The 22510-nt window shown below is 37.2% G+C and overlaps 1 long non-coding RNA gene across 2 annotated transcripts in view; it reads left to right on the forward strand.

Annotated features, from left to right (window-relative positions):
* Positions 1-2496: 2496 nt before the first annotated feature.
* Positions 2497-22510, forward strand: part of LOC123383887 — a 229516-nt gene continuing 209502 nt past the window's right edge. For both annotated transcript variants that reach the window (XR_006594239.1, XR_006594240.1), the window contains exons 1-2: positions 2497-3422; positions 9755-9886. This is a non-coding gene — a long non-coding RNA (uncharacterized LOC123383887). The remainder of the gene's footprint in view (positions 3423-9754; positions 9887-22510) is intronic.

The raw sequence follows: 22510 nt of genomic DNA on the forward strand, positions 1-22510 counted from the left end.
TTTTATACTAGTATACTTTTGATATTAAAACTCCTTTTTTTAAAAAAATAACTAAATCCATTTCAATCTGTGTCTCAAGATTTCTTTTCCATAGACTTTTACAACTTTTTTATGTCTATTCACCCTTTGTCCACCCCCCTTTTCTTCATTCTGGAATAATCATTCTATTTTAAGACAAAATTACTTTCTTTTTTCCTTCACCAGCTTTCCTGCCAAACCTCCTGCCCCCCTTGTGTCTTTTATACCTTTCCTTATCCAAAAAACACATTCTATTTTCCTTACCTATTTTTCATATACAGTTGTTTTGTCTCACCTTTATTATTTCCAGGAGATTTTATCACATATTTTACTTAGAATTCTTAACCCTTAGAATCCTTAATTCCTAGGAAGCAATTCTGGACTGGCAAATTTATAAACATATTTAATAATTTCTAAAGTATATTCTTCCTCATAGTAAATTTTTCAATGTGACACAAAACATGTTTGCTAATAGACCCAAATATCTTTTGTCTTTCTGTAAAGATGTTAAAAAAGACAAGAGAAGACAAACCTATGTTTAGCATTTATTTTATTTGGAGATAATTTTGATATTCAATGAATAGCGAATCAAATCAATATTATTTAGTTTAACTTAGCATAAACTTTTATTTACATTTATTTAAATTACTTGCTTTTAGCAATTATGCTTGGATTAGACATCAAATAGCTCATCTTAAGCTATTTTTGTTGTTGACAAATTTTGTAATATGGAGATAGCATAAGCTTACTTAACTCAGGTAAACCCAGGTAGAAAAAGTTGTATGTCTGCATTACCTTCATGTTGATAACTGTGAAGACACTATTGTTTTATTAAATCAACAAACTTAAAACTAGCTTTTATTTATCAAAGTTTGTCTCAAATCATATGAACTTAAAAAATATTTGGGTTAGTTTGTATATTTCTGAGAGTTTTAGAAATACTGTATATAAAACACTTATTTTTCTCTAAGCCAACAAAATAGGTCTCTTTACAAATTGACTTTGGCAATACCATCTGAAGTAGAAAAACATCACACATCTATAATATATATACATAGACAAACATAAACCTATAGGCAGACACAGAGACCTCACATTTTTTACTCTAAAATTTTAGCTATAAAAACTTAACTAGTTTATAAAAGAACAGTTGGATCCAAATTGTGTTTCTAGAAGATGAATGAGGAAGTTAAGGTTACCTCTCAGATGGCCAAACTTTATTACTGAAAATTTTTATTTTCATGGTGTAAGAATCCTTTTAGAGCTATTTTTGGAGTCTCTTAGTTTTTTTTTTAGAAGCTTCTGGATACCATCAAAGAATGCATCCATTGTCTCTAAGAAGTTTGACACCCTCTCTTGTGAGGGACATCCTTTAAGGTAGACTTACTCAAGGTAAGGTTTCTCCAAAGTAGCTACTACGATTACAAATTATCCAAAGTTCACCAATTTTCTAAAAAGTTACAAGTTTCTGGTTCCATGATGGGTATACACTGAAGAAAAAGGAATTTTCTGACAGAGGTGAAGAAAGTGATTTGACAAGGTGGAGTCCATCTTTGCCCTTAGATTCCCTAAGATGTCTTAAATTTGAGGTGACCTGTTTCTTCATAGCTTTTCCAAAAACACAGGGAATTATGTATTTTCCCCCTTTTGAACAGAATAGGGTGACTTAACAAGAAGCTTCAGCATACAAAATACAGTCATGCACGATAAAGTTGGAGAGCTCAAAATACAAAGAGAACAGAGCTTGGGTCCAAGGGACTTACCCTCAAACTCCAGGATCAGCCAGAAAGCAGGGAACTCAGTGGGCTCTGTGGATACTGGCACCTTTTTGCTCATGGGCCTCAGAGTTATTGGAGGGGTCTTCTTTGTACCCCATATCTGATGACTTGAACTGTCAGAAGTTCAGAAATGGCAGAAGTAAAACCAAATAGTTATTGAAATACTAATTAATAAAAGTTTATCATGCACACACTGAGAACACTCAGACCAAAATGTGGAGTGCAGCTCAGGGGTGTATTGTTATAAAGCAGCTTGTGTAGTGAGAAAGCTGTGACTGTGTTCTTCACAGTGACTAGTTACGGTATTAAAATTTTCTTAAATGATAGGGAATTGGTTAGTAGTTACCTCATATCAATTTTGGGAAGCAGTTTAAGTTTTGCTTATGATTCCCAGAGGCATAAGCAAGAAATGACTCAGGTTAAGTTAGTCTTGCAAAATAAGCTAAAGTTAACTTCCTATGATTAAACTGCTTTTGTCTGCTCAGGGAATTAAAAGAAATTTTTTTCAAAGTTTATTTATTTTGGTGGAGGGAGGGGCAGAGAGAGAGAGAGAGAGAGAGAGAGAGAGAATCCCAGACAAGCTCCACACTGTCAATGTGAGCCCGACATGGGGCTCGAACTCACAAACCACGAACGAGATCATGACCTGAGCTGAAATCAAGAGTCCGATGCTCAACGAACTGAGCACTCAGGAGTCCCGGAATTTTTTTAAATTGAGGTAGAATTGATACACATTGTTACATTAGTTTCAGGTGTACAACACAGTGATTGGACGTTACACATTATGCTATGCTCGCCACAAGTTGTAGCTACTATTGGTCACCGCACAACGCTATTATGATATCACTGATTATATTTCCTATGCAGTGCCTTTTATCCCTGTGATTTACTCATTCCATAATTGGAAGTCCTCAGGGATTTTTTTAAAGCTGGTCTCCATTTGTTTTTTAGTTTAGTAAGTTAAACAAATAATAATAATAAATAAAAAAATAAAAGGTAGAAAAAAAAAAGAGATGGAGCCTGCCAGCTTCAACAAGGTAGAGGAAGAGAGTAAACATGGCTCTCACTAAGCTCCCTCCCAGCGAGTATCTCAGCTTCTGAGCCCAGTGCTTTAAAATCAGGAAATGAGCCTCTTTCCCATAAAGTCTGGGCACTTTTCAAACAGCTCCTGTGTGCTGGGCTTTGGAGCAGGTGAGTCTGCGCACGGGCCCTTTAAGAGCCATTCCTCAGTTCGCACAGCCCTATGGGTCTCACAGAGGAGAGCTTGTGTGGTTTCCAAGCTGGGTGTCTTGGAGGCTGTCTCTCAGGGCAGGTGTTAAGAGGTGGGGTGTGCCATGTGAGATATGAAAACTTAGCTCCTCAGAGAGAAGCTCCGGGTTCTGCATTCCTTCTGGTCGGCGAGATTGTGTTTCTCCCTCTCCTGGCCGCTTCAGTGTATTCTCCCTCTCCTTCCCAGTGTGAAGGAGTGGCTCTGATAGTTTTTAGGTTTTTTTTTTTTTCCCCCCAGTGGAAATTGTTCCATATGTAGCTTTAGATTTAGTGTCTGTGGGAGGAGGTGAGTTGAGGACCTTCCTATGTGGCCATGTGAACTGGACTTGGACCTCACTGGTGAACTTTTTCAGAGAGGTAAGCAAATGTTATTTTCTCTTACTATTCCCTTAACCCCAAAGAAAAAGGGGTGCAAGTCCCTTGTAATGGCTAATATTTATCGAACACTTAAAGATGCTGAGTTCCTCTGTGGCCCCGCCCATTTAAGCTGTACAGGCCTTTCATGAGGGCCCTTGTTCCAATGAGGAGTCTGATGCCCGGAGACGTGAACGAACTTGTCCTGAGTGACACAGCTCTTAAGTGATACATGTAGGAGTCATCCCATCTCTATGTCTCCAGAGCCTGACTTTTTCAACCGTTCATCCTATTACTTTAATTTTTTTTGTTTTTTTTTAAATTGCATTGAAAAAAAGTGTATGCAAAATTAGCACATTTAATATGAGCATAAGCAGAGAATCATTACATGGAAAAGAGATGAATAATTCATTTAATCCATTTGTTTTTCTTCAGCAAAAGCTGAAGGAGCCCTCAGAATCCTGTGGCAAATTCAGTCCTGGCCCTGGCTCGGGCAAAACCAGCTCTGCAGTGGCCTGTCTATGCCAATCTGCTGTGGTAGCCAGTGTTGTTTCGTAAACTGTTTTTTGTGAAATCATTTTTGATTTGGGGCCAGAAGTGTCTTTGAGCTTGATGAGTATGAAATTTGATGGTCAGGGATGAGCAGAGCTATAATGTACTTTTGAATTACCCATCCCCTGCATAGGAATCTCGTTTCGGGGAAATCCTACTGTATGTTTAGGAAATCTTCAGCAAAATGGCTTCAATTTTTTCTCAAAAATGAGTCAAGTAATTTTAATATGATTTTCAGTCAACTCGTTATGCCTTTTCATAATTTGCTTTCTGCCTTCCTGTTATTATAGGCTTTGAATTAGGTTTTCTTCACAAAGGGGAAACAACACATGATGGTATTTTCTACATACAGCAGAAGTGGATGGGTACACTTGGAAGGATTGCTCAATCGTCTTTTCAGACAGGTTTCATTATTCATTTGCCATATCTTACTCGTAGAACAAACACACCAACAAATTATAACCATTTTCTTGCTTTACTTCCTCAAGTTTTTTAGAGACAGCTTTATACACAAAACAGGAATTGGAGTACTCTTAATACCCTGGCCTTCTGACTATAACAGGGATACTCGTTCTGATTTTTTATTTTACACATGTTTTGCTCATGTTCAAAATTAATATTCTTTCAAAGAAAGCATAAGTAGGAAGGCACGTTATACTCCATTCATTTAACTAGAATCCTGCTCAAATTTTGTCATGTTTTAAATCACTTATGAATTCTTCCTTTTTTGTTAACTGAGCCTGATACTTACCTTTTCATTCCCCACCCCCCCAATGTTAGGGAAAACTGAATTATCATTAAAATAACACTTCTGTTCAAGTTTGAAATATGTATAGTATTTTACTCTACATAAGTTGTAGAAACTGAGGGATTAGTTGAGTTTAAAATGTAGTTCTTTTTTTTCTTCAGTTCATAGATATTTTCCCCTCCCCTGCCCTCCCCTCTCCTCTCACCAGATATCTATTAGATATTACTCATGCAGGACCTTTTTAAGTAGATGCTTTCAAGCCTCCATATACTCTTTTACTTTATTTCTCTGGGCTATGGGGGCTTTCTATGACTTAGACAACTATAGCTTTCCACATTCGGGCCCCTGCTGCTCCTGTAAATTTATTTTTAAAAATTTAGCCGAGCTAATGGGTTTGTCCAAAAAAGTTTCTTAGTCTGCTGTTTTGTTTTCCTTTAGCTTGAGTTATGTATATCAAAAGGAAGGCCTTGGAACATTAGGGCAAAAATTGTATGTCATGTCTAATAGAATCTGTTGGGAAAAGTTAAGATCATACAGAGCCAGTTTGCTCCTCACTCAGAATAGGTGCTCCTTATTCACGCTATGAAGGAAGTCACTGGTGGAGGCAAGATTATGAATGCCAGTGTGTCTCCGGGAAAGAGCCTTATGCTCTCAACACCTGGGAACCTGAGAGCAGCAGGTGGTACTTGCTTCAGGATGGAATCTGGGGAAGCAGCAGCACCTGCTTCAGAGTTGAGATGGCTGCATGGAATATCTAGGCCACCCAGAATGGGGTATAAAAAGTGTCATGAGAACAGCAGAAAGTTTTCTCTTGTATCCAAGAGTGCCATAAACTTGGCAGAGCCCAGCGTAACCACAGTGCCTTGAGGTTGAGAGGAGTAGGCAGGAGAAATCTACCCAGACTTGACTACTGGAACCCAGATGGGATGGGTGTCTCCGGGGAGGCCAGTGTGGGCTGATAATAAATGGAACCTGGTACCATCTCCTGCCAACACCATGGCATTATACATGCCCCACGAGTTTTATGCAACCTTGGGAACAGGTTGGGAGAACCCCTAGATAGACTGAAATTGGCCTCAATTGGCTGAGATTTTAGTGTTCTCCATATGGTACAATTTGGGATTAAGGTAAAAATTAAGTTATAGAAAGGTAAAATTACATTTATTCCACAGTTGATTATGTGACTTGAAATTAACATCTGCTAGATAGTATTTCATTCTTTTGATAGAATTTGTTGATATATATCATGTGGGAGATGCAATGTTAGCATACCGATTCTGAAACAGAGAAGTTTTAATATAGAGATACATATATTTAAGGACAGAGTAATTTATTAAAACAAAAAGCAAAGAGGATGTGTGACCTTAATGATATTTTCCATCCAATATAATCCTTAACTTTATACTGGCTTAAATAATCTTTATAAATAATGGTTTTGGATTAAAGGGATAATTATAGAAACATGGAGATGGGTAGAGGATGAACTCACACCTTTAATCATTCTTTTTTTTCCTCCCTTTTTCAGTTACATGTTTACAGTTTGTGGCTAACTGTAGAAATTGATCCCAAACACTGACACACTAAAAGGAATAGAATGTTTAGGATATCTTCTAGGGCTCTGACAAGGGAAATGCCCTGAAGTGAGAATAGGACTGAACCTAATTCATCAGGCTACAAGTCTAACACTCTTTTCATCACATTCCAGTTATGTTTTCCCCATTTTCCCTGGGAACTCCTACTTGTGTGTCTGCAAAATAGTGTTTCTAGATTACAGTCATGATTTGCAAGTGGGTCCCAAGAACCCGTAAATTTCCAAGGAGATGGCTCTGGGACCTTTGGAGTGGGACATAAAGGAGGCCAAGAGGGGGTGGAAGTAGGTGTCTGTAAGACTTTTCACACAAGTGTTCAGTTATTGTTTTGACACACATTTATGGAATACCTACTATGTGTCATGCACTGGTATAAGGTCCTAAGGATACAGCAGTGGACAATATCAACAAGGTTCATGCCCTATGTAGCTTATAATCTAGTGGGAGGAGACAGCACTCACTAAGTACATACATTGTATGTCTGATGGTAATAAGTACTATGAAGACAAAGCAGAGAGAGGGTACAGAGGTTTATTGTTTTTTAATTAATTTTTAATCTTTATATTGTGGGCTTAGAAAAGTGGTTCTTCTACAGTGACATTTGAAGGAAGTGAGGGAGCTAGTCAGATGGATATTTGGGGCAAGAGCATTCCATGGATAGGGAAAAGCAATCATAAATACCTGAGTCAAGGGCTCACTTGGTATGAATTTAAGGAAAGGCAAACCGGCTAGAGTGGCTGGAGCAGAGTGAGCACTGGAGAGAATCTTAGAAGATGAGCTAAGAAAGGAAGCAGGAGTTGGACTTTACCTACCAATGTGAAAGGAACCTTCAGAGGGTTTAAAGCAGATGTGTTCTAAATGGACCACTCTGACTTCACTATGGAGAATGAACTACATGGGGGAAGAGTGTAGGTAGGAGGTGATGAAGGCTTGGATTTAGATCATAGTGGTAGGAGTTTTAGCAGAAAGAAATCATTAGGTTTGCATGTATTCCAAAGGGAGAGCCCAAGAATGACAGTTGGACTGGTTGTGATATGTGAGAGAAAAAGAGAAGTCAATGATGTCTTATTTTTTATATTCAGTAACATATAAAAACAGATGCTTTTATAAAAACACACGTATTTTACAACCTGATTTAAAATTCACTGGAAGTTACAGATACTCATTCACCTTCTGATCCCTATGAACTAGTAAGTTTGCTCTAATTTCTTTGGAACTCACGGAAGGGAAAAATTGATTTTATGTTTCTAAAAGTCTATATATCTGCTTTTGGTCCATTCTGACAATTACTTTTATTATTCTTAAAGGTATTATGAGATTTGCATAGTTTCTTCAGGTGGTGATTTTAAAAAATGTATAAAGAGCTTTCACATAGTATATCAATCTGTTGTTGAAAATTTGAAAGAAAAACCACTTTAATATAAATTGGAATGAATAAGTAAATAGAAAAGTATAACATGTAAATCTCTTCATGTTCTGTTTTAAAACTTGATATCCAATTCATGACTAAGCAGACCTACATGTAATCTGCAGATAGGGTAGGGATTCCAGAATTAGCTTTTATGGAGGCTAAGAAACTCCCCAAATTGTATGTATATTCCTTTTTCTTGGAAGAGAGATCTTATTTAAAGAGAGAGCCATCTATTTCAAAAGGAGTTTTGGGACACCTGTGTGGCTCAGTTGGTTAAGTGTCCAAGTCTTGTTTTGGACTCAAGTCATGATCTCACAGTGGTTGTGAGATCAAGCCCATGTCAGGCTCTGCACTGACAGTGTGGAGCCTGCCTGGGATTCTTTTTCTCCTCCTCTCTCTGCCCCTCCCACTCTCTCTCTCTCTCTCTCAAAATAAATAAATAAAACATGAACAAAATTAAAAAGAAATTTTTAAGGTAAATAAGTTCAAGAACAAAAAGATTGGATGATAAGGAATTATGATCAGTTGGGCAGGGCCAAAGTTATCAAACAATAAAAGGAAATTTTGAAAGATGTTATAGAGGATTACTTTAAAAGTGTATCTGTTTTAATGCTCAACTATCTGCAAATTTAAAAATTATTTTTAATGTGACTAGTAAAGAAAGACCATTTCTAATATATTTTAAGCCTCTGAATAAAAACCGAATAAATAACTTAAACTTTTAAAATATTTATCTTGGGGGTGCCTGGGTGGCTCAGTCGGTTAAGCAGCCGACTTCAGCTCAGGTCATGATCTCGCGGTCCGTGAGTTCGAGCCCCGTGTAGGGCTCTGTGCTGACAGCTCAGAGCCTGGAGCCTGTTTCAGATTCTGTGTCTCCCTCTCTCTGACCCTCCCCCGTTCATGCTCTCTCTCTGTCTCAAAAATAAATAAATGTTAAAAAAATTTTTTTTAATATTTATCTTGTCCAAAAATGTCTGGAAACATATTTGAGGCATACTTTAAAATCAGGTGTTGACACCAGAATTATCTGTTAATCTACAAAATTTTCAAAATCTGTGAGTACTGACATTAGGCCTGAGCTCAGATTTTTTAGAAATGTTCAGTCAAAACTTTGAAAACAAAAGGAATCTGTAAATCACAAAATGGAAACGCTCTAATAATTCACATGTCTAGAAAAAAATGAATTGATTGTGTAGTTGGGTATGTCATTGTATGCTGGCTAATGTATTTAATCTACTTAGATATACTGTAGTGGGACAATAGATTCAAAAGTATTGTGCCTGGAAATTAAATATGTAAAATTCATATTCATTTGGAAATTTAAATATATGTGGAAGTTGAATAGACAGTTATGACTATAATGGTTGATGCTAAATTTCCTCAAGTTGTTAAGAAACAAAACAATAACAAGTCTAATTGTTCCACTTCATTATGTGGGAATTTATATTCTCTTAGGATTCTCAGATAACATTTAGTGTTCTTCTGTTGCAGAATAATAGTTTGATAGTTATAACAGTTAAGTGTCTTACATACTACATTTATCCCTAAATATATTGCTGCTAGTGATTGATCATGGGAAAGATGTAGTTCTTTGCCAAATAAAGACCACTGCGGGAAAGAATGATTAGAATATTTCTAAATCATGTTCCTATTTTGTCTTCTCTTTACATTGCTCTGTACTTTATTTGATGATGACTAAATTTGATATTTATATTTTCCATCATATTCAAGTGGCATAAACCTGGATTTCAAATTTGTGGTCAGTTCCTGGGGCTTACATCTTTATTGTAAAAAATGTGTTGATCTTAAAAACAAACTGCAAATAAAACTATCAAGGATCCAAAGTTGTGTTCAACTCTAATACCTATATAGCTAAAATTTCTGAATCAGCAATGTGTTTTAAATTGTTGGGTGTTCTTTTCCAGTAATGTTGTAGCAGGCACTGACAGTGTCCCATTCAAGTTCCTACTCCCCTCAGCATTTCAGTCTATATTCATTCAACTTCCATCTGCCAGCACCTGCATTTCTTTTCCAGAAGGATCTCTGTCTACTGGCTCCTGCTTTGCTCCCTGTGCAGCAGATAAGTGCCCAGGAAGTAATGCTCTGCAGGCTTCCAGGGACAGGCTTCCAACAATGACCAGAGGAGCCCTCAACCACTGATCTTCAGGTGGGATAACTTTGATATGTGTGAGCCATACCCTTGTTTGCCAAATCCCCCAGTAGTAATTTGCCTAATGGAACAAACTTTATTGAATTTATTCTCTTCCCTGCTTCACTTCTTCCCTCCATTTCTGATGCCTTCTGTGATCACCTCCAGTATAAACTACTTTCATTCAAATCTTTGTCTCAGGAAATGCTTCTGCGAAATCCACATTAAGACAAATGTCAATTGTAAAACTTTTATTTGATGATGATACTTCTCTCAATCATAAAGGTTAAATGATATATTTTATGAATACTGATTTTTAAAATCATATTTATTGATATATAGTTTACATAGAATAAAGTGCAATAATTTTAGGTGTATAGTTCACCCTAACAAGTTCCCTCCTGCTTTAATTAATTCCCCATCACTTAATCTGTCTTCTCTCACTAGATAACACTTTTTCTTATTTTAGAATTTCATATAGAAGGAATCATACAGCATAAACTCTTTTGTCTGGCTTCCTTTGCTCTGTATTGTGTTTTTGAGATTCATTAATTGTGTGTTCTATGATTCAATAGTTTTTTTTTTTAATTTCCAAGTAGTAATCCATTGTGAAGAAATACTACGATTTGCTTATCCAGTAACCTGTTGATATAAATTTGAGTTGCTTCCAGTTTTTTAGCTATTTTATTTTATTTTACTTTATTTTTTTAATTTTTTTAAAACTTTTTTTTTTCAATGCTTTTTATTTATTTTTGGGACAGAGAGAGACAGAGCATGAACAGGGGAGGGGCAGAGAGAGAGGGAGACACAGAATCGGAAACAGGTCCAGGCTCCGAGCCATCAGCCCAGAGCCTGAGGCGGGGCTCGAACTCACAGACCGCGAGATCGTGACCTGGCTGAAGTTGGACGCTTAACCGACTGCGCCACCCAGGCGCCCCTTAGCTATTTTAAATAATGCTGCTTTGAATACTTATGTGCAGCCTTTGTGTGGACTTACCTCTCCATTTCCTCTCCATCTACCTTAGGGTAGAATTGCCGGGTTGTATGATAAAGGTATGTTTACCTTTAAGCAAAAAGAACGAACTGGTTTACAAAGTGGTTTTATACATTTTACATTCCCAACAATAGTTTATAAGAGCTGCAATTGTCCTGTGTCTTCCCCAACACCAGGTATTGTCATTCTTTTTAATCTTAGCAATTCTAGTGAGTATTTAACAATATATCATTATGATTTTAGTATCAATTTGCATTTCCGTCACGATCCGTCATGACGCTGGGTATCTTTTCAGATGCTTATTGCTACTCATATATCTTCTTTTTGTGACCTATCTGTTGACATATTTGCCCATTTTAAAATGACTAAGTTGTAGAAAATCTTTATATATTCTGAATGCCAGCCTTTGTCAGGTATATGTACTGCAAATATCACTTGGTCCTCACTTGCCTTTCATTTTTTTAAAAGTGTCTTTAGAAGAGTAGAATCCAATTTATCATTTTATATGGTTAGTGAATTTTGGTATCTTGCCCAAGAAATTTTTGTCTATTCATTTTCTCCCAGAGGTGTTAGAGTGTTAGCTTTTTGTTTTGATCTATGCTACATTTGAAGTTAGCATTTGTGTGTGGTGTGAGATAAGGGTTGAAATATTTTTCCAAATGAACGTACAGTTCTTGTGGCAACATTTGTTGAAATGACTACCTTTTCTCTGTTGAATTATCTTAACAACTTTACTAAAATTAATTGAAACTATACATGAGATCTACTGTTAGACATTATTTTGTTCCATTGATGTATATGTCTATACATTTTGGATTTTCCAGACTTCTTTATCAATATGTTATTGATATTACTTTAATCCAATTGCAGTCAGAGGCTATACAGTACATAATTTTTTTTCAATATATGAAGTTTATTGTCAAATTGTTCTATGGTTTCCATAGAACATCCAGTGCTCATCCCAAAAGGTGCCCTCCTCAATACCCATCACCCATCCTCCCCTCCCTCCCACCGCCCATCAACCCTCAGTTTGTTCTCAGTTTTTAAGAGTCTCTTATGCTTTGGCTCTCTCCCACTCTAACCTCCTTTTTTTTTCCTTCCCCTCTCCTATGGGTTTCTGTTAAGTTTCTCAGGACCAACATAAGAGTGAAAACATATGGTATCTGTCTTTCTCTGAATGGCTTATTTCACTTAGCATCACACTCTCCATTTCCATCCACATTGCTATAAAGGGCCATATTTCATTCTTTCTCATTGCCATGTAGTACTCCATTGTGTATATAAACCGCAATTTCTTTATCCATTCATCAGTTGATGGACATTTAGGCTCTTTCCATAATTTGGCTATTTTGAGAGTGCTGCTATAAACATTGGGGTACAAGTGCCCCTATGCATCAGTACTCCTGTATCCCTTGGGTAAATTCCTACCACTGCTATTGCTGGGTCTAGGGTAGGTCTATTTTTAATTTTTTGAGGAACCTCCACACTGTTTTCCAGAGTGGCTGCACCAATTTGCATTCCCACCAACAGTGTAAGAGGGTTCCCTTTTTTCACATCCTCTCCAGCATCTATAGTCTCCTGATTTGTTAATTTTGGCTACTCTGGTGTGAGGTGATATCTGAGTGTGGTTTTGATTTGTATTTCCCTGATAAGGAGCGACGTTGAGCATCTTTTCCTGTGCCTGTTGGTCATCCAGATGTCTTCTTTAGAGAAGTGTCTATTCATGTTTTCTGCCCATTTCTTCACTGGGTTATGTGTTTTTAGGGTGTGGAGTTTGGTGAGCTCTTTATAGATTTTGGATACTAGCCCTTTGTCTGATATGTCATTTGCAAATATCTTTTCCCATTCCATTGGTTGCCTTTTATTTTGTTGGTTGTTTCCTTTGCTGTGCAGAAGCTTTTTATCTTGATGAGGTCCCAGTAGTTCATTTTTGCTTTTAATTCCCTTGCCTTTGGGGATGTGTCAAGTAAGAAATTGCTATGGCTGAGGTCAGATAGGTTTTTTCCTGCTTTCTCCTCTAGGGTTTTGATGGTTTCCTGTCTCACATTCAGGTCCTATATCCATTTTCAGTTTATTTTTGTGAATGGTGTGAGAAAGTGGTCTAGTTTCAGTCTTCCGCATGTTGCTGTCCAGTTCTCCCAGCACCATTTGTTAAAGAGACTGTCTTTTTTTCATTGGATGTTCTTTCCTGCTTTGTCAAAGATGAGTTGGCCATATGTTTGTGGGTCTAGTTCTGGGGTTTCTATTCTATTCCATTGGTCTATGTGTCTGTTTTTGTGCCAATACCATGCTGTCTTGATGATGACAGCTTTGTAGTAGAGGCTAAAGACTGGGATTGTGATGCCTCCTGCTTTGGTCTTCTTCAAAATTACTTTGGCTCTTCAGGGCCTTTTGTGGTTCCATACAAATTTTAGGATTGCTTGTTCTAGCTTCGAGAAGAATGCTGGTGCAATTTTGATTGGGATTGCATTGAATGTGTAGATAGCTTAGGGTAGTGTTGACATTTTAACAATATTTATTCTTCCAATCCATGAGCATGGAATGTTTTTCCATTTCTTTATATCTTCTTCAATTTTCTTCATAAGCTTTCTATACTTTTCAGCCTACAGATCTTTTAAATCTTTGGTTAGGTTTATTCCTAGGTATTTTATGATTCTTGTTGCAATTGTGAATGGGATCAGTTTCTTTGTCTTTCTGTTGCTTCATTGTTAGTGTATGAAAACGCAACTGATTTCTGTACATTGATTTTGTATCCTGCGACTTTGCTGAATTCATGTATCCGTTCTAGCAGACTTCTGGTGGAGTCTATCAGATTTTCCATGTATAATATCATGTCATCTGCAAAAAGTGAAAGCTTAACTTCATCTTTGCCAATTTTGATGCCTTTGATTTCCTTTTGTTGTCTGATTGCTGATGCTAGAACTTCCAGCACTATGTTAAACAACAGCAGTGAGAGTGGGCATCACTGTCGTGTTCCTGATCTCAGGGAAAAAGCTCTCAGTTTTTCCCCATTGAGGATGATGTTAGCTGTGGGCTTTTCATAAATGGCTTTTATGATCTTTAAGTATGTTCCTTGTATCCCGACTTTCTCGAGGGTTTTTATTAAGAAACATTGCTGAATTTTGTCAAATGCCTTTTCTGCATTGATTGACAGGATCATATAGTTTTTTCTTTTATTAGTGTGATGTATCACATTGATTGATTTGCGAATGTTGAACCAGCCCTGCATCCCAGGAATGAATCCCACTTGATCATGGTGAATAATTCTTTTTATATGCTGTTGAATTTGATTTGCTAGAGTCTTATTGAGAATTTTTGCATCCATATTCATCAGGGATATTGGCCTGTAGTTCTCTTTTTTTACTGGGTCTCTGTCTGGTTTAGGAATCAAAGTAACACTGGCTTCATAGAATGAGTCTAGAAGTTTTCCTTCCCTTTCTATTTCTTGGAAGAGCTTGAGAAGGATAGATATTATCTTTGCTTTAAACGTCTGGTAGAATTCCCCTGGGAAGCCATCTGGTCCTGGGCTCTTATTTGTTGGGAGATTTTCGATAACTGATTCAATTTCTTCAATGGTTATGGGTCTGTTCAAGCTTTCTATTTCCTCCTGATTGAGTTTTGGAAGAGTGTGGGTGTTTAGGAATTTGTCCATTTCTTCCAGGTTGTCCAATTTGTTGGCATATAATTTTTCATAGTATTCCCTCATAATTACTTGTATATCGGACGGATTGGTTGTAATAATTCCATTTTCATTCATGATTTTATCTATTTGGGTCATCTCCCTTTTCTTTTTGAGAAGCCTGGCTAGAGGTTTATCAATTTTGTTTATTTTTTCAAAAAACCAACTCTTGGTTTCGTTGATCTGCTCTACAGTTTTTTAGATTCTATATTGTTTATTTCTGCTCTGATCTTTATTATTTCTCTTCTTCTGCTGGGTTTAGGCTGTCTTTGCTGTTCTGCTTCTATTTCCTTTAGGTGTGCTGTTAGATTTTGTATTTGGGATTTTTCTTGTTTCTTGAGATAGGCGTGGATTGCAATGTATTTTCCTCTCAGGACTGCCTTCTCTGCATCCCAAAGCGTTTGGATTGTTGTATTTTCATTTTCGTTTGTTTCCATATATTTTTTAATTTCTTCTCTAATTGCCTGGTTGACCCACTCATTCGTTAGTAGGGTGTTCTTTAACCTCCATGCTTTTGGAGGTTTTCCAGACTTTTTCCTGTGGTTGATTTCAAGCTTCATAGCATTGTGGTCTGAAAGTATGCATGGTATGATTTCAATTCTTGTATACTTATGAAGGGCTGTTTTGTGACCCAGTATATGATCTGTCTTGGAGAATGTTCCATGTGCACTCGAGAAGAAAGTATATTCTGTTGCTCTGGGATGCAGAGTTCTAAATATATCTGTCAAGTCCATCTGATCCAATGTGTCATTCAGGGCCCTTGTTTCTTTATTGACCGTGTGTCTAGATGATCTATCCATTTCTGTAAGTGGAGTGTTAAAGTCCCCTGCAATGACCACATTCTTATCAATAAGGTTGCTTATGTTTGTGAGTAATTGTTTTATATATTTGGGGGCTCCCGTATTCGGCACATAGACATTTATAATTGCTAGCTGTTCCTGATGGATAGACCCTGTGATTATTATATAATGCCCTTTTTCATCTCTTGTTACAGCCTTTAATTTAAAGTCTAGTTTGTCTGATATAAGTACGGCTACTCCAGCTTTCTTTTGGCTTCCAGTAGCATGATAAATAGTTCTCCATCCCCTCACTCTCAATCTGAATGCATCCTCAGGTCTAAAATGAGTCTCTTGTAGACAGCAAATAGATGGGTCTTGTTTTTTTATCCATTCTGATACCCTATGTCTTTAGGCTGGCACATTTAGTCCATTTACATTCAGTGTTATTGTAGAAAGATATGGGTTTAGAGTCATTGTGATGTGCGTAGGTTTCATGCTTGTAGCGATGTCTCTGGTACTTTTTCTCACAGGATCCCCCTTAGGATCTCTTGTAGAGCTGGTTTAGTGGTGACAAATTCCTTCAGTTTTTGTTTGTTTGGGAAGACCTTTATCTCTCCTTCTATTCTAAATGACAGACTTGTTGGATACAGGATTCTCGGCTGCATATTTTTTCTGTTCATCACATTGAAGATTTCCTGCCATTCCTTTCTGGCCTGCCACGTTTCAGTAGAGAGATCGGTCACGAGTCTTATAGGTCTCCCTTTATATGTTAGAACACGTTTATCTCTAGCTGCTTTCAGAATTTTCTCTTTATCCTTGTATTTTGCCAGTTTCACTATGATACGTCATGCAGAAGATCGATTCAAGTTACTTCTGAAGGGAGTTCTCTGTGCCTCTTGGATTTCAATGCCTTTTTCCTTCCCCAGATCAGGGAAGTTCTCAGCTATTATTTCTTCAAGTATACCTTCAGCACCTTTCCCTCTCTCTTCCTCCTTTGGAATACCAATTATGCGTATATTATTTCTTTTTAGTACATCACTTAGTTCTCTAATTTTCCCCTTATACTGCCGGATTTTTTTATCTCTCTTTTTCTCAGCTTCTTCCTTTTCCATAATTTTATCTTCTAGTTCACCTATTCTCTCCTCTGCCTCTTCAATCTGAGCCGTGGTTGTCTCCATTTTATTTTACAGCTCACTGATAGCGTTATTTAGCTTCTCCTAGCTGTTCCTTCGTACCTTGATCTCTGTAGCAAGAGATTCTCTGCTGTCCTTTATACTGTTTTCAAGCCCAGCGATTAATTTTATGACTATTATTCTAAATTCACTTTCTGTTATATTGTTTAAATCATTTTTGATCAGTTCGTTAGCTGTCGTTATTTCCTGGACGTTTTTTTGAGGGGAATTCTTCTGTTTGGTCATTTTGGATAGTCCCTGGAGTGGTGCAGGACTGCGGGGCACTTCCCCTGTGCTGTCTTGAATAACTTGCGTTGGTGGGCGGGGCCACAGTCAGACCTGATGTCTGCCTCCAGCCCACCGCTGGGGCCACAGTCAGACTGGGGTGTGCCTTTTCTTTCCCTCTCTTGGGGGGGGGGTTTACTGTGGGGTGGCGTGGCCCGTGTGGGCTACTTGCACACTGCCAGTGTTGTGGTGCTGGGGATCTGGCGTATTAGCTGGGGTGGATAGGCAAGGTGGATGGAGGCGGGATGGGCAGGCTCAGCTCCCTTTTCTTTTGGAGATCTGCTTCGGGAGGGGCCCTGTGGCATTGGGAGGGAGTCAGACCCACCGGAGGGATGGATCCATGCAAGCACAGCATTGGGTGTTTGCCCGGTGCAAGCAAGTTCCCTGGCAGGAACCGGTTCCCTTTGGGATTTTGGCTGGGGGATGAGCGAGGGAGATGGCGCTGGCGAGTGCCTTTGTTCCCCGCTAAGCTGAGCTCTATCCTCTGGGGCTCAACAACTCTCCCCTCCCCCGTTGTCCTCCAGCCCTCCCATTCTCCGAGCAGAGCTGTTAGTTTATAACCTTCCAGATGTCAAGTCCCGTTTGCTGTCAGAACACATTCTGTCTGGCCCCTCCGCTTTTGTAAGCCAGACTCGGGGGCTCTGCTTGGCCCGCAGGCTGCCCCTCCGCCCGGCTCCCTTCCGCCAGTCCGTGTAGCATGCACCATCTCTCTGCCTTTCCTACCCTCTTCCGTGGGCCTCTCTTCTGGCTTGGCTCCGGAGACTCCGTTCTGCTAGTCTTCTGGCGGTTTTCTGGGTTATTTAGGCAGGTGTAGGTGGAATCTAAGTGATCAGCAGGATGGGTAGTGAGCCCAGCGTCCTCCTATGTGGCCATCTTCCCAGGATACCCCCTGTACAGTACAGAATTTTAATATCTAGATTTACTGATATTTATTTTATAGGCCAACATATGGTCTGTTTTAGTGGATGATTCACACGTGCTTGACAAGAATATGTGTTCTATTATTGTTTGAGTGTTGTGTAATGTGAACTATGTCAAATTGGTTGATAAAGTTTATTTTATTTTTTATTTTTATTTATTTATTTATTTATTTAATATTAAATTTATGTCAAATTGGTTTCCATACAATACCCAGTGCTCATCCCAACAGGTGCCCTCCTCAATACCCATCACCAACCCTCTCCTCCCTTCCATCCCCTCATCAACCCTCAGTTTGTTCTCAGTTTTTAAGAGGCTCTTATGTTTTAGCTCCCTCCCTCTCTAACCTTTTTTTTCCCCTTCCCCTCCCCCATGGTCTTCTGTTAAGTTTCTGAGGATCCACATAAGTGTGAAAACATATGATATCTGTCTGTCTCTGTATGACTTATTTCACTTAGCATCACACTCTCCAGTTTCATCCACGTTGCTACAAAAGGCCTTATTTCAGTATTCTATATCCTTACCAATTTTGTATATACTTATTTTTCCATTGGTTATAGAACAGAATTGAAGCCTGCAACTATTAATTTTAGTTTTATGTATTTCGTCCCTCATTTCTGCCTCTTTTGCTGCATGTATTTTGAATTTCAATTATTAGGTACATACGCATTTAGGATGTTATGTCTTCCTGAAAAATGAAGACTTTTTTCCTTATGAAATATCCTTCTATATTCTTAGCAATATTCTGGAATCTTAAGTACATTTAAAAAATTAATATAACCACTCCATCTTTCTTTTGATTAGCATTTTATAGTGTACTTTTTAAAGCCCTTTATCATTGACTTACCAAAGGCTTTATTTTTCTACTGTGCTCCTTAAAGATAGCCATACAGTTAGGTATGCTGGGTACTGTGATGTGTTACACATATTCTCATTCAGTAAAATAAATTAGCCCCAGCTTTTGAGAGGGTAGGCTTCAGCTTTCGGCTCTTTCATAAGTTACCTCTCTCCAGAAGGTTGCCTCACCATATCTTTTGAGAAATTACATTTCTGACTCCAGTTGACCTATCTGAAGAAGATAAGGCTAGGATTTTGGTTGCTTGTAGAATATGCTTTCTTCTGAATCACCTTTATACTTTACCTTTGTTCTGACACTTTCATTAAATTCCATAGGAAATCAAATAGTTATCTGCAAATGTTTAAGAATTTTAAGAGGAATTTGTGATATTAAGCTTCCTTTTCTACATTAATTAATGAAATGTGGGCTTTTTTTTTTTTTTTTGAAATGTGGACTTTATGTGAGTTTCGTGTTGTTTTGAACTGGGAACAGATGAGTGTGTTAATCTAGGAAGGGTCATATTTTCTGTAAAATATACCAATTCCTTAAGGAATTGATTTAGATGAGACAGAATCAAAATAAAATATCAGGACTATATGGCAAAATCTGTTGGTAGATTTGCATCAGCAGCTTCAAGAACAGATGCACATTTAGTTTATCTTTTTATCCTATGAAACTGTTGTACAAGAGTATTTATGTAGCATTATACGTTGTTAATTTTCATAGGTAGTAAATTTCCAATTTGATAGCTGAATCTAAAAGGTAGGAATCATTAATGAATCTCTACTAGGTTCCAATCACTATTCTAGTTGTTTTACAAGTTATCTCTTTTGGTCCTAAAATGATGCTATGAGATCTATAGATACAGTCATTCCTATTTTACTGATGATGAAACTGAGGTTCAGAGAGGTTAAGTCTGATTCCAAACACTGTGTTTCTCTTACACTATCCTTTTGTTTTGAATTTTTGGACATAATTAAGTTCATGTTTGATATAAACAGGTTTTAGATAAACTGTTAGAGCCTAGAAAAACGCAGATATATCTCTGAGTACATATTTTATTTTATTTTTTTGTTGGTAAACATGTATAAAAAGGAAATTTACAAAACAAACTGATAGCAGCCGGAGGGAGGGACCTGAGGAGGATGGAGAAAATGGGGGTGGGAAATATAGCCTTCCAGTTATGGAATGAATAAGTCATGGGAATAAAAGTCACAGTATAGAGAATATAGTCAATTAGACTGTAACAGCATTATATGGGACAGATGGTAGTTACTTGTGTTGAGCATAGCATAAGATACAGAGAAGTTGAATCATTATGTTGTACAACTGAAACTAATGTAACATTTTGTATCAACTATATTTAAAAAATAATAAAAAATACATTTAAGCAGCATAAATTTGAAAAAAACTGAGAAATAAATTTATAAATAGAGAATTACTGAGTTTGTATTTGAAGAAGGTGGTATAAGCAGTTTATTCCACATAATGTACATGAAATATTTAACTCTGATGACTTAGATACAGTAATGTTATACAGTACTATCTGAATCACTAGAATTTAAACATGCACTCGCAATTTATTTATGTCCTTATTCTGAATCAAGGGGCCATGATGTACTTAATTACCCACTAGCAATGGCAGAGGTTTGACACAACTATGACTGTGATTTGAGGATCATTTTTATCCCTCAAGGTGACTATTTAGCATTTGCCTAATTGGAATAGAAACATGTATATAGCCTACTTTAGCATTACTAAAAGCATCCTGTGCAAAATAAAAGCCTTTGATGCTATGAAAATCAGATAAATACTATTTTTTAGTATTTTTCTCCTTAAGTGCATAAATTGCATAGAAAGTCATATTTTAAGAAACATGGATTTTCACATAAAAATAATTTATGAAATACCACAGATTTAACTGAGAAAGCTTTCCATGCTTATAAGTTTAGCTTTGTATTCTGTTTCTCAACCACAGTTGAGCTTTACTCAGAATGTATTTTTTTTCCTTAAATATAAATGATTCCTCACTTTCTTAGAAGTATTTGAAAAGATTAAATAATATTTCAAATACTAGGGTCTTTATTTGTTGCAATATATTTACTTTTTTTATGAATGCTTTTTTTTTTTAGAATAATTAAAAGTTCACAGCAAAATTGAAGGAAAGGTACAGAGATTTCCCATATATCCCCTGTCCCCACAGACACGTAACATCCTTTTTTTGGAGTGGTGCATTTTTTTTTTAATTTTTTTTTCAACGTTTATTTATTTTTGGGACAGAGAGAGACAGAGCATGAACGGGGGAGGGGCAGAGAGAGAGGGAGACACAGAATCGGAAACAGGCTCCAGGCTCTGAGCCATCAGCCCAGAGCCTGATGCGGGGCTCGAACTCACAGACCGCGAGATCGTGACCTGGCTGAAGTTGGACGCTTAACCGACTGCGCCACCCAGGCACCCCTGGAGTGGTGGATTTGTTACAGTTGATTAACCTACATTGGCACATGGTAATCACCCAAAGTCCATAGTTTACATCAAGATTCACTCTTCGTGTTGTACATATTATGGGTTGGGGCAAATGTTATAAAGACATATATTTATTATTATATCATATAAAGTATATATACTGCCCTAACAATCTTCTGCTTTCTGCCTATTTACTCTCTCCTGCTTCCTCAATGCCTGGCAACCACTGATGTTTTTACTGTCTCCATAGTTTTTGCCTTTTTGCAGTTATGTTTTAAAAATTTTCATTTAACAAACAATTATTGAGCATATACAATGTTCCAGGCATCATACTAGGTCCTAAGAGCACCAAGATGAATGTTTTCAAGAGTTGACACATTGTAGAGGGGTAAAAGTAAATTATGTCCTCTGATTGGTAATATAATATAATAAATATAAAAATGTAATATAATATTATATATAATAAACATGATAATATAAGCATGTTATAATATGAAATGTATATTGTTTTTGTAACAATGATGAAGAAATAAGATATTTTGCCTGTAGATAGCATGGGAGAGCATTCTATTATACGTTAACCTACTAGTAGACCCTGTGAGAAAGGTTTGAGTGCAAGTGTTTATTTGGGAAGTAGAGAAATGAGATTGGGAAGTAAGGAAGCCAATAAAAGAGGCTTGTAGGTGAGCATAATAATTGTTATACATGGAACTAGAAACAGTATAAAAAATAAGCTGAGCATTCTGAAAGGTATAATGTTAATTGGGAACCTTAAGTAAAGCATTCAAACTTGGTTCTAAGACAAAGAACAAAAGATTTTGGGGAGCTCAGACTGGAGATATTTCTATAGGAAAGAAAGTGACCTTACTGAGCTCTTTTTCTATATTTCTGTATCAATGTACTTAGTTATTAGTGTCAGGGATCAAGAATTTCTGTGTCGTCTAAGGTCCTTCAAGTTGGACTAAGAATCAAATTGACATGAAACAGATTAACAGGAAAATACCAAATTGAATAGCTTATGTATAGGGAATTCACATAGACATGGAAATTCCAAAGACAGTCCAGCAAAATAAGGTATATATGTCCACCTAAACTAAGGAGAAGGGGGGAGGGGTCTGGAACTTCAGAGGAAAATAATGTAATTCATAGGACAAGAAGAACAGATGTTTGGTAATTAGATGTTTGCTGTGCCATACAGATGGGTCACTCAGGTAAAATTTATCTTTGCTAATAACCCTTATTCTGGAAAGAACTTCCAGTTAAGATTCTTCTGTATAGTTAAGAGAGGAGCAGAAGTTTGTTTTGAACCCACAGGGTGTCAATTGCCTTCAGCTCAAATTAATCCATGTGCCAAAGTGGCACATTCATGGTGGGGTGGGGCTGTCCTGAACAGTTTCACTGAATATATAAATATATAGATTTTTTTTTTTTTTTAGAATTTTCCTAATTAGTCCAAAATACTTTAAAGGCTCAACTTGAAAATACCAGACTAGTGTGAAACTGATGTTGTCTTT

The sequence above is a fragment of the Felis catus genome, chromosome A2 (assembly GCF_018350175.1).
Source record: "Felis catus isolate Fca126 chromosome A2, F.catus_Fca126_mat1.0, whole genome shotgun sequence".
Lineage (NCBI taxonomy): Eukaryota > Metazoa > Chordata > Mammalia > Carnivora > Felidae > Felis > Felis catus.